The following is a 17,507-nucleotide window of genomic DNA, read 5'->3' as shown; positions in this document are numbered from 1 at the left end:
TCCAGGGAATACATGGCTTGGCAGTTCGGGTTGGACTGTTCCCATGAGGCACAGGGTCAAGACTGATTTGCATATGGCCATGTCTAAACTGGGGTGGCTTAGTGAGCAAAATAACCATAGATTAAAATAACGATGGTTTAAATCCAGATCTGTGACTGGGGGTGAATGTTTTCCCATTGTGCAACATTCCGTCCATCATCTTGTGTGTTTTGCTGTTCACCCTATGTGGGTAGGGTATGATAAGACGTGGGTCCCGTGCCCACCAAGCCACTGGAGTCAAGCTATCCTGGCTGAAGACGGCTGATAGCCAGAAGCCGGTCCTAGGATGCTTGATTCCGGTCCAGGGAAGACATGGCTTGGCAGTTCGGGCTGGACTGTTCCCATGAGGCACAGGGTCAAGACTGTTTTGCATATGTCCATGTCTGAACTGGGGTGACTTAGTGAGCAAAATAACCATAGATTAAACCCATATCTTTGACTGGGGGTGAATGTTTTGCCATTGTACAACATTCCGTCCATCATCTTGTGTGTTTTGCTGTTCACCCTATGTGGGAAGGGTATGCCCAGAGGTGGGTCCCGTGCTCACTAAGCCACTGGAGTCAAACTATCCTGGCTGAAGACAGCTGATAGCCAGAAACCCGTCCTAGGATGCTTGATTCCGGTCCAGGGAAGACATGGCGAGGCAGTTTGGGCTGGACTGTTCCCATGAGGCACAGGGTCAAGACTGATTTGCATATGTCCATGTCTGAACTGGGGTGGCTTGGTGAGCAAAATAACAATGGATTAAACCCAGATCTGTGACTGGGGGTGAATGTTTTGCCATTGTGCAACATTCCGTCCGTCATCTTGTGTGTTTTGCTGTTCACCCTATGTGGGAAGAGTATGCCCAGACGTGGGTCCCGTGATCACTAAGCCACTGGAGTAAAGCTATCCTGGCTGAAGACGGCTGATAGCCAGAAACCGATCCTAGAATGCTTGATTCCGGTCCAGGGAAGACGTGGCTTGGCAGTTCGGGCCGGACTGTAACCATGAGGCACAGGGTCAAGACTGATTTGCATATGGCCATGTCTGAACTGGGGTGGGTTGGTGAGCAAAATAACGATGGATTTAACCCAGATCTGTGACTGGGGGTGAATGTTTTGCCATTGTACAACATTCCATCCATCATCTTGTGTGTTTTGCTGTTCACCCTATGTGGGAAGGGTATGCCCAGATGTGGGTCCCGTGATCACTAAGCCACTGGAGTCAAGCTATCCTGGCTGAAGACGGCTGATAGCCAGAAACCGGTCCTAGGATGCTTGATTCCGGTCCAGGGAAGACATGGCTTGGCAGTTCGGGCAGGACTGTTCCCATGAGGCACAGGGTCAAGACTGATTTGCATATGGCCATGTCTGGACGAGGGTGGCTTGGTGAGCAAAATAACGATGGATTAAACCCAGATCTGTGACTGGGGGTGAATGTTTTGCCATTGTGCAATATTCCGTCCATCATCTTGTGTTTTTTGCTGTTGACCCTATGTGGGAAGAGTATGCCCAGACGTGGGTCCCGTGCTCACTAAGCCACTGGAGTCAAGCTAATCTGGCTGAAGATGGCTGATAGCCAGAAACCTGTCCTAGGATGCTGATTCCGGTCTAGGGAAGACAAGGCTTGGCAGTTCGGGCTGGACTGTTCCCATGAGGCACAGGGTCAAGACTAATTTGCATATGGCCATGTCTGAACTGGTGTGGTTTGGTGAGCAAAATAACGATGGATTAAACTAAGGGTGGGCGTAGTAGGCGTAGTGGGGCTATGCGAAGCTACGTCCACCTACGCACTTCGCGTAGCCCCACTACGCGCCACCCGCCTTCCTCCCGCCCTCGCTAAATACCACCCGCCAACCTCCCGCCCTCCCTAAATACTTAAATAATTATTTTAAAAACAATAAACACCACTTACCTTGTCGGCTGCATCTCCGGGGCTCCCTCTGGTAACCGCGCCGCCATCATGGATAGTAATGCGCATGCGCGGCCGCCCGCGCTTTTCCTCATGAGAAATGCGCATGCGCGGGCAGCCGCGCATGCGCATTACTATCCATGATGGCGGCACGGTTACCAGAGGGAGCCCCGGAGACGCAGCCGACAAGGTAAGGGGTGTTTATTGTTTTTAAAATAATTATTTAAGTATTTAGGGAGGGCAGGAGGGAGGCGGGTGGCGGGCAACTTTGCTACGCCCACGGAGTGGGCGTAGTGTTGCCTGATATGCCTACTTCGCAAATGGCGAAGTAGGCAACACTACGCTCACTCCGTGGGCGTAGCGAAGTGCTACGCCCAGGGTTAGATTAAACCCAGATCTGTGACTGGGGGTGAATGTTTTGCCATTGTGCAACATTCCGTCCGTCATCTTGTGTGTTTTGCTGTTCACCCTATGTGGGAAGAGTATGCCCAGATGTGGGTCCTGTGATCACTAAGCCACTGGAGTCAAGCTATCCTGGCTGAAGGCGGCTGATAGCCAGAAACCGGTCCTAGGATGCTTGATTCCGGTCCAGGGAAGACATGGCTTGGCAGTTCGGGCTGGACTGTTACCATGAGGCACAAGGTCAAGACTGATTTGCATATGGCCATGTCTGAACTGGGTTGGCTTGGTGAGCCAAATAACGATGGATTAAACCCAGATCTGTGACTGGGGGTGAATGTTTTGCCATTGTGCAACATTCCGTCCATCATCTTGTGTGTTTTGCTGTTCACCCTATGTGGGAAGGGTATGCCCAGGCGTGGGTCCCGTGCTCACTAAGCCACTGGAGTCAAGCTATCCTGGCTGAAGACGGCTGATAGCCAGAAACCGGACCTAGGATGCTTGATTCCGCTCCAGGGAAGACATGGCTTGGCAGTTCGGGCTGGACTGTTCCCATGAGGCACAGGGTCAAGACTGATTTGCATATGGCCATGTCTGAACTGGGTTGGCTTGGTGAGCAAAATAACGATGGATTAAACCCTGATCTGTGACTGGGGGTGAATGTTTTGCCATTGTGCAATATTCCGTCTGTCATCTTGTGTGTTTTGCTGTTCACCCTATGTGGGAAGAGTATGCCCAGACGTGGGTCCCGTGATCACTAAGCCACTGGAGTCAAGCTATCCTGGCTGAAGGCGGCTGATAGCCAGAAACCGGTCCTAGAATGCTTGATTCCGGTCCAGGGAAGACATGGCTTGGCAGTTCGGCCTGGACTGTTACCATGAGGCACAGGGTCAAGACTGATTTGCATATGGCCATGTCTGAACTGGGGTGGCTTGGTGAGCAAAATAACGATGGATTAAATCCAGATCTGTGACGGGGGTGAATGTTTTCCCATTGTGCAACATTCCGTCCATCATCTTGTGTGTTTTGCTGTTCACCCTATATGGGTAGGGTATGACAAGACGTGGGTCCCGTGCCCACCAAGCCACTGGAGTCAAGCTATCCTGGCTGAAGACGGCTGATAGCCAGAAGCCGGTCCTAGGATGCTTGATTCAGGTCCAGGGAAGACATGGCTTGGCAGTTCGGGCTGGACTGTTCCCATGAGGCACAGGGTCAAGACTGTTTTGCATATATCCATGTCTGAACTGGGGTGGCTTGGTGAGCAAAATAACCATAGATTAAACCCATATCTTTGACTGGGGGTGAATGTTTTGCCATTGTACAACATTCCGTCCATCATCTTGTGTGTTTTGCTGTTCACCCTATGTGGGAAGGGTATGCCCAGAGGTGGGTCCCGTGCTCACTAAGCCACTGGAGTCAAACTATCCTGGCTGAAGACAGGTGATAGCCAGAAACCGGTCCTAGGATGCTTGATTCCGGTCCAGGGAAGACATGGCGTGGCCGTTCGGGCTGGACTGTTCCCATGAGGCACAGGGTCAAGACTGATTTGCATATGGCCATATCTGAACTGGGGTGGCTTGGTGAGCAATATAACGATGGATTAAACCCAGATCTCTGACTGGGGGTGAATGTTTTGCCATTGTGCAACATCCCGTCCATCAGCTTGTGTGTTTTGCTGTTCACCCTATGTGGGAAGGGTATGCCCAGACGTGGGTCCCGTGCTCACTAAGCCACTGGAGTCAAGCTATCCTGGCTGAAGATGGCTGATAGCCAGAAACCGGTCCTAGGATGCTTGATTCCGGTCCAGGGAAGACATGGCTTGGCCGTTTGGGCTGGACTGTTCCCATGAGGCACAGGGTCAAGACTGATTTGCATATGGCCATGTCTGAACTGGGGTGGCTTGGTGAGCAAAATAACGATGGATTAAATCCAGATCTGTGACTGGGGGTGAATGTTTTGCCATTATGCAACATTCCGTCCATCATCTTGTGTGTTTTGCTATTCACCCTATATGGGAAGGGTATGCCCAGACGTGGGTCCTGTGCTCACTAAGCCACTGGAGTCAAGCTATCCTGGCTGAAGACGGCTGATAGCCAGAAACCGTCCTAGGATGCTTGATTCCGGTCCAGGGAAGACATGGCGTGGCAGTTCGGGCTGGACTATTCCCATGAGGCACAGGGTCAAGACTGATTTGCATATGGCCATGTCTGAACTGGGGTGGCTCAGTGAGCAAAATAACGATGGATTAAATCCAGATCTGTGACTGGGGGTGAATGTTTTGCCATTGTGCAACATTCCGTCCATCATCTTGTGTGTTTTTGCTGTTCACCCTATGTGGGAAGGGTATGCCCAGACGTGGGTCCCGTGCTCACTAAGCCACTGGAGTCAAGCTATCCTGGCTGAAGACGGCTTATAGCCAGAAACCGGTCCTAGGATGCTTGATTCCGGTCCAGGGAAGACATGGCTTGGCAGTTCAGGTTGGACTGTTCCCATGAGGCACAGGGTCAAGACTGATTTGCATATGGCCATGTCTGAACTGGGGTGGCTTGGTGAGCAAAATAACGATGGATTATACCCAGATCTGTGACTGGGGGTGAATGTTTTGCCATTGTGCAACATTTCGTCCATCATCTTTTTTTTTATGTTCACCCTATGTGGAAAGGGTATGCCCAGATGTGGGTCCCGTGCTCACTAAGCCACTGGAGTCAAGCTATCCTGGCTGAAGACGGCTGATAGCCAGAAACCGGTCCTAGGATGCTTGATTCCGCTCCAGGGAAGACATGGCTTGGCAGTTCGGGCTGGACTGTTCCCATGAGGCACAGGGTCAAGACTGATTTGCATATGGCCATGTCTGAACTGGGGTGGCTTGGTGAGCAAAATAATGATGGATTAAACCCTGATCTGTGACTGGGGGTGAATGTTTTGCCATTGTGCAATATTCCGTCTGTCATCTTGTGTGTTTTGCTGTTCACCCTATGTGGGAAGAGTATGCCCAGACGTGGGTCCCGTGATCACTAAGCCACTGGAGTCAAGCTATCCTGGCTGAAGGCGGCTGATAGCCAGAAACCGGTCCTAGAATGCTTGATTCCGGTCCAGGGAAGACATGGCTTGGCAGTTCGGCCTGGACTGTTACCATGAGGCACAGGGTCAAGGCTGATTTGCATATGGCCATGTCTGAACTGGGGTGGCTTGGTGAGCAAAATAACGATGGATTAAAACCAGATCTGTGACGGGGGTGAATGTTTTCCCATTGTGCAACATTCCGTCCATCATCTTGTGTGTTTTGCTGTTCACCCTATATGGGTAGGGTATGACAAGACGTGGGTCCCGTGCCCACCAAGCCACTGGAGTCAAGCTATCCTGGCTGAAGACGGCTGATAGCCAGAAGCCGGTCCTAGGATGCTTGATTCAGGTCCAGGGAAGACATGGCTTGGCAGTTCGGGCTGGACTGTTCCCATGAGGCACAGGGTCAAGACTGTTTTGCATATATCCATGTCTGAACTGGGGTGGCTTGGTGAGCAAAATAACCATAGATTAAACCCATATCTTTGACTGGGGGTGAATGTTTTGCCATTGTACAACATTCCGTCCATCATCTTGTGTGTTTTGCTGTTCACCCTATGTGGGAAGGGTATGCCCAGAGGTGGGTCCCGTGCTCACTAAGACACTGGAGTCAAACTATCCTGGCTGAAGACAGCTGATAGCCAGAAACCGGTCCTAGGATGCTTGATTCCGGTCCAGGGAAGACATGGCGTGGCCGTTCGGGCTGGACTGTTCCCATGAGGCACAGGGTCAAGACTGATTTGCATATGGCCATGTCTGAACTGGGGTGGCTTGGTGAGCAAAATAACGATGGATTAAACCCAGATCTGTGACTGGGGGTGAATGTTTTGCCATTGTGCAACATTCCGTCCATCATTTGTGTGTTTTGCTGTTCACCCTATGTGGGAAGGGTATGCCCAGACGTGAATCCCGTGCTCACTGAGCCACTGGAGTCAAGCTATCCTGGCTGAAGACGGCTGATAGCCAGAAACTGGTCCTAGGATGCTTGATTCCGGTCCAGGGAAGACATGGCTTGGCAGTTCGGGCTGGACTGTTTCCATGAGGAACAGGGTCAAGACTGATTTGCATATGGCCATGTCTGAACTGGGGTGGCTTGGTGAGCAAAATAACCATGGATTAAACCCATATCTTTGACTGGGGGTGAATGTTTTGCCATTGTACAACATTCCGTCCATCATCTTGTGTGTTTTGCTGTTCACCCTATGTGGGAAGGGTATGCCCAGAGGTGGGTCCCGTGCTCACTAAGCCACTGGAGTCAAACTATCCTGGCTGAAGACAGCTGATAGCCAGAAACCGGTCCTAGGATGCTTGATTCTGGTCCAGGGAAGACATGGCGTGGCAATTCGGGCTGGACTGTTCCCATGAGGCACAGGATCAAGACTGATTTGCATATGGCCATGTCTGAACTGGGGTGGCTTGGTGAGCAAAATAACGATGGATTAAATCCAGATCTGTGACGGGGGTGAATGTTTTCCCATTGTGCAACATTCCGTCCATCATCTTGTGTGTTTTGCTGTTCACCCTATATGGGTAGGGTATGACAAGACGTGGGTCCCGTGCCCACCAAGCCACTGGAGTCAAGCTATCCTGGCTGAAGACGGCTGATAGCCAGAAGCCGGTCCTAGGATGCTTGATTCAGGTCCAGGGAAGACATGGCTTGGCAGTTCGGGCTGGACTGTTCCCATGAGGCACAGGGTCAAGACTGTTTTGCATATATCCATGTCTGAACTGGGGTGGCTTGGTGAGCAAAATAACCATAGATTAAACCCATATCTTTGACTGGGGGTGAATGTTTTGCCATTGTACAACATTCCGTCCATCATCTTGTGTGTTTTGCTGTTCACCCTATGTGGGAAGGGTATGCCCAGAGGTGGGTCCCGTGCTCACTAAGCCACTGGAGTCAAACTATCCTGGCTGAAGACAGCTGATAGCCAGAAACCGGTCCTAGGATGCTTGATTCCGGTCCAGGGAAGACATGGCGTGGCCGTTCGGGCTGGACTGTTCCCATGAGGCACAGGGTCAAGACTGATTTGCATATGGCCATGTCTGAACTGGGGTGGCTTGGTGAGCAAAATAACGATGGATTAAACCCAGATCTGTGACTGGGGGTGAATGTTTTGCCATTGTGCAACATTCCGTCCATCATTTGTGTGTTTTGCTGTTCACCCTATGTGGGAAGGGTATGCCCAGACGTGAATCCCGTGCTCACTGAGCCACTGGAGTCAAGCTATCCTGGCTGAAGACGGCTGATAGCCAGAAACTGGTCCTAGGATGCTTGATTCCGGTCCAGGGAAGACATGGCTTGGCAGTTCGGGCTGGACTGTTTCCATGAGGAACAGGGTCAAGACTGATTTGCATATGGCCATGTCTGAACTGGGGTGGCTTGGTGAGCAAAATAACCATGGATTAAACCCATATCTTTGACTGGGGGTGAATGTTTTGCCATTGTACAACATTCCGTCCATCATCTTGTGTGTTTTGCTGTTCACCCTATGTGGGAAGGGTATGCCCAGAGGTGGGTCCCGTGCTCACTAAGCCACTGGAGTCAAACTATCCTGGCTGAAGACAGCTGATAGCCAGAAACCGGTCCTAGGATGCTTGATTCTGGTCCAGGGAAGACATGGCGTGGCAATTCGGGCTGGACTGTTCCCATGAGGCACAGGATCAAGACTGATTTGCATATGGCCATGTCTGAACTGGGGTGGCTTGGTGAGCAAAATAACGATGGATTAAACCCAGATCTGTGACTGGGGGTGAATGTTTTGCCATTGTGCAACATTCCGTCCATCATTTGTGTGTTTTGCTGTTCACCCTATGCGGGAAGGGTATGCCCAGACGTGGGTCCCGTGATCACTAAGCCATTGGAGTCAAGCTATCCTGGCTGAAGACGGCTGATAGCCAGAAACCGGTCCTAGGATGCTTGATTCCGGTCCAGGGAAGACATGGCTTAGCAGTTTGGGCTGGACTGTTCCCATGAGGCACAGGGTCAAGACTGATTTGCATATGGCCATATCTGAACTGGGGTGGCTTGGTGAGCAATATAACGATGGATTAAACCCAGATCTCTGACTGGGGGTGAATGTTTTGCCTTTGTGCAACATCCCGTCCATCAGCTTGTGTGTTTTGCTGTTCACCCTATGTGGGAAGGGTATGCCCAGACGTGGGTCCCGTGCTCACTAAGCCACTGGAGTCAAGCTATCCTGGCTGAAGATGGCTGATAGCCAGAAACCGGTCCTAGGATGCTTGATTCCGGTCAAGGGAAGACATGGCTTAGCAGTTTGGGCTGGACTGTTCCCATGAGGCACAGGGTCAAGACTGATTTGCATATGGCCATATCTGAACTGGGGTGGCTTGGTGACCAATATAACGATGGATTAAACCCAGATCTCTGACTGGGGGTGAATGTTTTGCCATTGTGCAACATCCCGTCCATCAGCTTGTGTGTTTTGCTGTTCACCCTATGTGGGAAGGGTATGCCCAGACGTGGGTCCCGTGCTCACTAAGCCACTGGAGTCAAGCTATCCTGGCTGAAGATGGCTGATAGCCAGAAACCGGTCCTAGGATGCTTGATTCCGGTCCAGGGAAGACATGGCTTGGCCGTTTGGGCTGGACTGTTCCCATGAGGCACAGGGTCAAGACTGATTTGCATATGGCCATGTCTGAACTGGGGTGGCTTGGTGAGCAAAATAACGATGGATTAAATCCAGATCTGTGACTGGGGGTGAATGTTTTGCCATTATGCAACATTCCGTCCATCATCTTGTGTGTTTTGCTGTTCACCCTATATGGGAAGGGTATGCCCAGACGTGGTTCCTGTGCTCACTAAGCCACTGGAGTCAAGCTATCCTGGCTGAAGACGGCTGATAGCCAGAAACTGGTCCTAGGATGCTTGATTCCGGTCCAGGGAAGACATGGCTTGGCAGTTCGGGCTGGACTGTTTCCATGAGGAACAGGGTCAAGACTGATTTGCATATGGCCATGTCTGAACTGGGGTGGCTTGGTGAGCAAAATAACCATGGATTAAACCCATATCTTTGACTGGGGGTGAAGGTTTTGCCATTGTACAACATTCCGTCCATCATCTTGTGTGTTTTGCTGTTCACCCTATGTGGGAAGGGTATGCCCAGAGGTGGGTCCCGTGCTCACTAAGCCACTGGAGTCAAACTATCCTGGCTGAAGACAGCTGATAGCCAGAAACCGGTCCTAGGATGCTTGATTCTGGTCCAGGGAAGACATGGCGTGGCAATTCGGGCTGGACTGTTCCCATGAGGCACAGGATCAAGACTGATTTGCATATGGCCATGTCTGAACTGGGGTGGCTTGGTGAGCAAAATAACGATGGATTAAACCCAGATCTGTGACTGGGGGTGAATGTTTTGCCATTGTGCAACATTCCGTCCATCATTTGTGTGTTTTGCTGTTCACCCTATGCGGGAAGGGTATGCCCAGACGTGGGTCCCGTGATCACTAAGCCATTGGAGTCAAGCTATCCTGGCTGAAGACGGCTGATAGCCAGAAACCGGTCCTAGGATGCTTGATTCCGGTCCAGGGAAGACATGGCTTAGCAGTTTGGGCTGGACTGTTCCCATGAGGCACAGGGTCAAGACTGATTTGCATATGGCCATATCTGAACTGGGGTGGCTTGGTGAGCAATATAACGATGGATTAAACCCAGATCTCTGACTGGGGGTGAATGTTTTGCCTTTGTGCAACATCCCGTCCATCAGCTTGTGTGTTTTGCTGTTCACCCTATGTGGGAAGGGTATGCCCAGACGTGGGTCCCGTGCTCACTAAGCCACTGGAGTCAAGCTATCCTGGCTGAAGATGGCTGATAGCCAGAAACCGGTCCTAGGATGCTTGATTCCGGTCCAGGGAAGACATGGCTTAGCAGTTTGGGCTGGACTGTTCCCATGAGGCACAGGGTCAAGACTGATTTGCATATGGCCATATCTGAACTGGGGTGGCTTGGTGACCAATATAACGATGGATTAAACCCAGATCTCTGACTGGGGGTGAATGTTTTGCCATTGTGCAACATCCCGTCCATCAGCTTGTGTGTTTTGCTGTTCACCCTATGTGGGAAGGGTATGCCCAGACGTGGGTCCCGTGCTCACTAAGCCACTGGAGTCAAGCTATCCTGGCTGAAGATGGCTGATAGCCAGAAACCGGTCCTAGGATGCTTGATTCCGGTCCAGGGAAGACATGGCTTGGCCGTTTGGGCTGGACTGTTCCCATGAGGCACAGGGTCAAGACTGATTTGCACATGGCCATGTCTGAACTGGGGTGGCTTGGTGAGCAAAATAACGATGGATTAAATCCACATCTGTGACTGGGGGTGAATGTTTTGCCATTATGCAACATTCCGTCCATCATCTTGTGTGTTTTGCTGTTCACCCTATATGGGAAGGGTATGCCCAGACGTGGTTCCTGTGCTCACTAAGCCACTGGAATCAAGCTATCCTGGCTGAAGACGGCTGATAGCCAGAAACCGTCCTAGAATGCTTGATTCCGGTCCAGGGAAGACATGGCTTGGCAGTTCGGCCTGGACTGTTACCATGAGGCACAGGGTCAAGACTGATTTGCATATGGCCATGTCTGAACTGGGGTGGCTTGGTGAGCAAAATAACGATGGATTAAATCCAGATCTGTGACGGGGGTGAATGTTTTCCCATTGTGCAACATTCCGTCCATCATCTTGTGTGTTTTGCTGTTCACCCTATATGGGTAGGGTATGACAAGACGTGGGTCCCGTGCCCACCAAGCCACTGGAGTCAAGCTATCCTGGCTGAAGACGGCTGATAGCCAGAAGCCGGTCCTAGGATGCTTGATTCAGGTCCAGGGAAGACATGGCTTGGCAGTTCGGGCTGGACTGTTCCCATGAGGCACAGGGTCAAGACTGTTTTGCATATATCCATGTCTGAACTGGGGTGGCTTGGTGAGCAAAATAACCATAGATTAAACCCATATCTTTGACTGGGGGTGAATGTTTTGCCATTGTACAACATTCCGTCCATCATCTTGTGTGTTTTGCTGTTCACCCTATGTGGGAAGGGTATGCCCAGAGGTGGGTCCCGTGCTCACTAAGACACTGGAGTCAAACTATCCTGGCTGAAGACAGCTGATAGCCAGAAACCGGTCCTAGGATGCTTGATTCCGGTCCAGGGAAGACATGGCGTGGCCGTTCGGGCTGGACTGTTCCCATGAGGCACAGGGTCAAGACTGATTTGCATATGGCCATGTCTGAACTGGGGTGGCTTGGTGAGCAAAATAACGATGGATTAAACCCAGATCTGTGACTGGGGGTGAATGTTTTGCCATTGTGCAACATTCCGTCCATCATTTGTGTGTTTTGCTGTTCACCCTATGTGGGAAGGGTATGCCCAGACGTGAATCCCGTGCTCACTGAGCCACTGGAGTCAAGCTATCCTGGCTGAAGACGGCTGATAGCCAGAAACTGGTCCTAGGATGCTTGATTCCGGTCCAGGGAAGACATGGCTTGGCAGTTCGGGCTGGACTGTTTCCATGAGGAACAGGGTCAAGACTGATTTGCATATGGCCATGTCTGAACTGGGGTGGCTTGGTGAGCAAAATAACCATGGATTAAACCCATATCTTTGACTGGGGGTGAATGTTTTGCCATTGTACAACATTCCGTCCATCATCTTGTGTGTTTTGCTGTTCACCCTATGTGGGAAGGGTATGCCCAGAGGTGGGTCCCGTGCTCACTATGCCACTGGAGTCAAACTATCCTGGCTGAAGACAGCTGATAGCCAGAAACCGGTCCTAGGATGCTTGATTCTGGTCCAGGGAAGACATGGCGTGGCAATTCGGGCTGGACTGTTCCCATGAGGCACAGGATCAAGACTGATTTGCATATGGCCATGTCTGAACTGGGGTGGCTTGGTGAGCAAAATAACGATGGATTAAATCCAGATCTGTGACGGGGGTGAATGTTTTCCCATTGTGCAACATTCCGTCCATCATCTTGTGTGTTTTGCTGTTCACCCTATATGGGTAGGGTATGACAAGACGTGGGTCCCGTGCCCACCAAGCCACTGGAGTCAAGCTATCCTGGCTGAAGACGGCTGATAGCCAGAAGCCGGTCCTAGGATGCTTGATTCAGGTCCAGGGAAGACATGGCTTGGCAGTTCGGGCTGGACTGTTCCCATGAGGCACAGGGTCAAGACTGTTTTGCATATATCCATGTCTGAACTGGGGTGGCTTGGTGAGCAAAATAACCATAGATTAAACCCATATCTTTGACTGGGGGTGAATGTTTTGCCATTGTACAACATTCCGTCCATCATCTTGTGTGTTTTGCTGTTCACCCTATGTGGGAAGGGTATGCCCAGAGTTGGGTCCCGTGCTCACTAAGCCACTGGAGTCAAACTATCCTGGCTGAAGACAGCTGATAGCCAGAAACCGGTCCTAGGATGCTTGATTCCGGTCCAGGGAAGACATGGCGTGGCCGTTCGGGCTGGACTGTTCCCATGAGGCACAGGGTCAAGACTGATTTGCATATGGCCATGTCTGAACTGGGGTGGCTTGGTGAGCAAAATAACGATGGATTAAACCCAGATCTGTGACTGGGGGTGAATGTTTTGCCATTGTGCAACATTCCGTCCATCATTTGTGTGTTTTGCTGTTCACCCTATGTGGGAAGGGTATGCCCAGACGTGAATCCCGTGCTCACTGAGCCACTGGAGTCAAGCTATCCTGGCTGAAGACGGCTGATAGCCAGAAACTGGTCCTAGGATGCTTGATTCCGGTCCAGGGAAGACATGGCTTGGCAGTTCGGGCTGGACTGTTTCCATGAGGAACAGGGTCAAGACTGATTTGCATATGGCCATGTCTGAACTGGGGTGGCTTGGTGAGCAAAATAACCATGGATTAAACCCATATCTTTGACTGGGGGTGAATGTTTTGCCATTGTACAACATTCCGTCCATCATCTTGTGTGTTTTGCTGTTCACCCTATGTGGGAAGGGTATGCCCAGAGGTGGGTCCCGTGCTCACTAAGCCACTGGAGTCAAACTATCCTGGCTGAAGACAGCTGATAGCCAGAAACCGGTCCTAGGATGCTTGATTCTGGTCCAGGGAAGACATGGCGTGGCAATTCGGGCTGGACTGTTCCCATGAGGCACAGGATCAAGACTGATTTGCATATGGCCATGTCTGAACTGGGGTGGCTTGGTGAGCAAAATAACGATGGATTAAACCCAGATCTGTGACTGGGGGTGAATGTTTTGCCATTGTGCAACATTCCGTCCATCATTTGTGTGTTTTGCTGTTCACCCTATGCGGGAAGGGTATGCCCAGACGTGGGTCCCGTGATCACTAAGCCATTGGAGTCAAGCTATCCTGGCTGAAGACGGCTGATAGCCAGAAACCGGTCCTAGGATGCTTGATTCCGGTCCAGGGAAGACATGGCTTAGCAGTTTGGGCTGGACTGTTCCCATGAGGCACAGGGTCAAGACTGATTTGCATATGGCCATATCTGAACTGGGGTGGCTTGGTGAGCAATATAACGATGGATTAAACCCAGATCTCTGACTGGGGGTGAATGTTTTGCCTTTGTGCAACATCCCGTCCATCAGCTTGTGTGTTTTGCTGTTCACCCTATGTGGGAAGGGTATGCCCAGACGTGGGTCCCGTGCTCACTAAGCCACTGGAGTCAAGCTATCCTGGCTGAAGATGGCTGATAGCCAGAAACCGGTCCTAGGATGCTTGATTCCGGTCCAGGGAAGACATGGCTTAGCAGTTTGGGCTGGACTGTTCCCATGAGGCACAGGGTCAAGACTGATTTGCATATGGCCATATCTGAACTGGGGTGGCTTGGTGACCAATATAACGATGGATTAAACCCAGATCTCTGACTGGGGGTGAATGTTTTGCCATTGTGCAACATCCCGTCCATCAGCTTGTGTGTTTTGCTGTTCACCCTATGTGGGAAGGGTATGCCCAGACGTGGGTCCCGTGCTCACTAAGCCACTGGAGTCAAGCTATCCTGGCTGAAGATGGCTGATAGCCAGAAACCGGTCCTAGGATGCTTGATTCCGGTCCAGGGAAGACATGGCTTGGCCGTTTGGGCTGGACTGTTCCCATGAGGCACAGGGTCAAGACTGATTTGCATATGGCCATGTCTGAACTGGGGTGGCTTGGTGAGCAAAATAACGATGGATTAAATCCAGATCTGTGACTGGGGGTGAATGTTTTGCCATTATGCAACATTCCGTCCATCATCTTGTGTGTTTTGCTGTTCACCCTATATGGGAAGGGTATGCCCAGACGTGGTTCCTGTGCTCACTAAGCCACTGGAGTCAAGCTATCCTGGCTGAAGACGGCTGATAGCCAGAAACCGTCCTAGGATGCTTGATTCCGGTCCAGGGAAGACATGGCGTGGCAGTTCGGGCTGGACTATTCCCATGAGGCACAGGGTCAAGACTGATTTGCATATGGCCATGTCTGAACTGGGGTGGCTCAGTGAGCAAAATAACGATGGATTAAATCCAGACCTGTGACTGGGGGTGAATGTTTTGCCATTGTGCAACATTCCGTCCATCATCTTGTGTGTTTTTGCTGTTCACCCTATGTGGGAAGGGTATGCCCAGACGTGGGTCCCGTGCTCACTAAGCCACTGGAGTCAAGCTATCCTGGCTGAAGACGGCTTCAAGCCAGAAACCGGTCCTAGGATGCTTGATTCCGGTCCAGGGAAGACATGGCTTGGCAGTTCAGGTTGGACTGTTCCCATGAGGCACAGGGTCAAGAAGACTGATTTGCATATGGCCATGTCTGAACTGGGGTGGCTTGGTGAGCAAAATAACGATGGATTATACCCAGATCTGTGACTGGGGGTGAATGTTTTGCCATTGTGCAACATTTCGTCCATCATCTTTTTTTTTATGTTCACCCTATGTGGAAAGGGTATGCCCAGATGTGGGTCCCGTGCTCACTAAGCCACTGGAGTCAAGCTATCCTGGCTGAAGACGGCTGATAGCCAGAAACCAGTACTAGGATGCTTGATTCCGGTCCAGGGAAGACATGGCTTGGCAGTTCGGGCTGGACTGTTCCCATGAGGAACAGAGTCAAGAATGATTTGCATATGGCCATGTCTGAACTGGGGTGGCTTGGTGAGCCAAATAACGATGGTTAAACCCAGATCTGTGACTGGGGGTGAATGTTTTGCCATTGTGCAACATTCCGTCCATCATCTTGTGTGTTTTGCTGTTCACCCTATGTGGGAAGGGTATGCCCAGACATGGGTTCCGTGCTCACTAAGCCACTGGAGTCAAGCTATCCTGGCTGAAGACGGCTGATAGCCAGAAACCGGACCTAGGATGCTTGATTCCGCTCCAGGGAAGACATGGCTTGGCAGTTCGGGCTGGACTGTTCCCATGAGGCACAGGGTCAAGACTGATTTGCATATGGCCATGTCTGAACTGGGTTGGCTTGGTGAGCAAAATAACGATGGATTAAACCCTGATCTGTGACTGGGGGTGAATGTTTTGCCATTGTGCAATATTCCGTCTGTCATCTTGTGTGTTTTGCTGTTCACCCTATGTGGGAAGAGTATGCCCAGACGTGGGTCCCGTGATCACTAAGCCACTGGAGTCAAGCTATCCTGGCTGAAGGCGGCTGATAGCCAGAAACCGGTCCTAGAATGCTTGATTCCGGTCCAGGGAAGACATGGCTTGGCAGTTCGGCCTGGACTGTTACCATGAGGCACAGGGTCAAGACTGATTTGCATATGGCCATGTCTGAACTGGGGTGGCTTGGTGAGCAAAATAACGATGGATTAAATCCAGATCTGTGACGGGGGTGAATGTTTTCCCATTGTGCAACATTCCGTCCATCATCTTGTGTGTTTTGCTGTTCACCCTATATGGGTAGGGTATGACAAGACGTGGGTCCCGTGCCCACCAAGCCACTGGAGTCAAGCTATCCTGGCTGAAGACGGCTGATAGCCAGAAGCCGGTCCTAGGATGCTTGATTCAGGTCCAGGGAAGACATGGCTTGGCAGTTCGGGCTGGACTGTTCCCATGAGGCACAGGGTCAAGACTGTTTTGCATATATCCATGTCTGAACTGGGGTGGCTTGGTGAGCAAAATAACCATAGATTAAACCCATATCTTTGACTGGGGGTGAATGTTTTGCCATTGTACAACATTCCGTCCATCATCTTGTGTGTTTTGCTGTTCACCCTATGTGGGAAGGGTATGCCCAGAGGTGGGTCCCGTGCTCACTAAGCCACTGGAGTCAAACTATCCTGGCTGAAGACAGCTGATAGCCAGAAACCGGTCCTAGGATGCTTGATTCCGGTCCAGGGAAGACATGGCGTGGCCGTTCGGGCTGGACTGTTCCCATGAGGCACAGGGTCAAGACTGATTTGCATATGGCCATGTCTGAACTGGGGTGGCTCAGTGAGCAAAATAACGATGGATTAAATCCAGATCTGTGACTGGGGGTGAATGTTTTGCCATTATGCAACATTCCGTCCATCATCTTGTGTGTTTTGCTGTTCACCCTATATGGGAAGGGTATGCCCAGACGTGGGTCCTGTGCTCACTAAGCCACTGGAGTCAAGCTATCCTGGCTGAAGACGGCTGATAGCCAGAAACCGTCCTAGGATGCTTGATTCCGGTCCAGGGAAGACATGGCGTGGCAGTTCGGGCTGGACTATTCCCATGAGGCACAGGGTCAAGACTGATTTGCATATGGCCATGTCTGAACTGGGGTGGCTCAGTGAGCAAAATAACGATGGATTAAATCCAGATCTGTGACTGGGGGTGAATGTTTTGCCATTGTGCAACATTCCGTCCATCATCTTGTGTGTTTTTGCTGTTCACCCTATGTGGGAAGGGTATGCCCAGACGTGGGTCCCGTGCTCACTAAGCCACTGGAGTCAAGCTATCCTGGCTGAAGACGGCTTATAGCCAGAAACCGGTCCTAGGATGCTTGATTCCGGTCCAGGGAAGACATGGCTTGGCAGTTCAGGTTGGACTGTTCCCATGAGGCACAGGGTCAAGACTGATTTGCATATGGCCATGTCTGAACTGGGGTGGCTTGGTGAGCAAAATAACGATGGATTATACCCAGATCTGTGACTGGGGGTG

This window comes from Lissotriton helveticus, chromosome 6, assembly GCF_964261635.1.
Source record: "Lissotriton helveticus chromosome 6, aLisHel1.1, whole genome shotgun sequence".
NCBI classification, from domain to species: Eukaryota; Metazoa; Chordata; class Amphibia; order Caudata; family Salamandridae; genus Lissotriton; species Lissotriton helveticus.
This window is presented reverse-complemented; position numbering follows the sequence as displayed.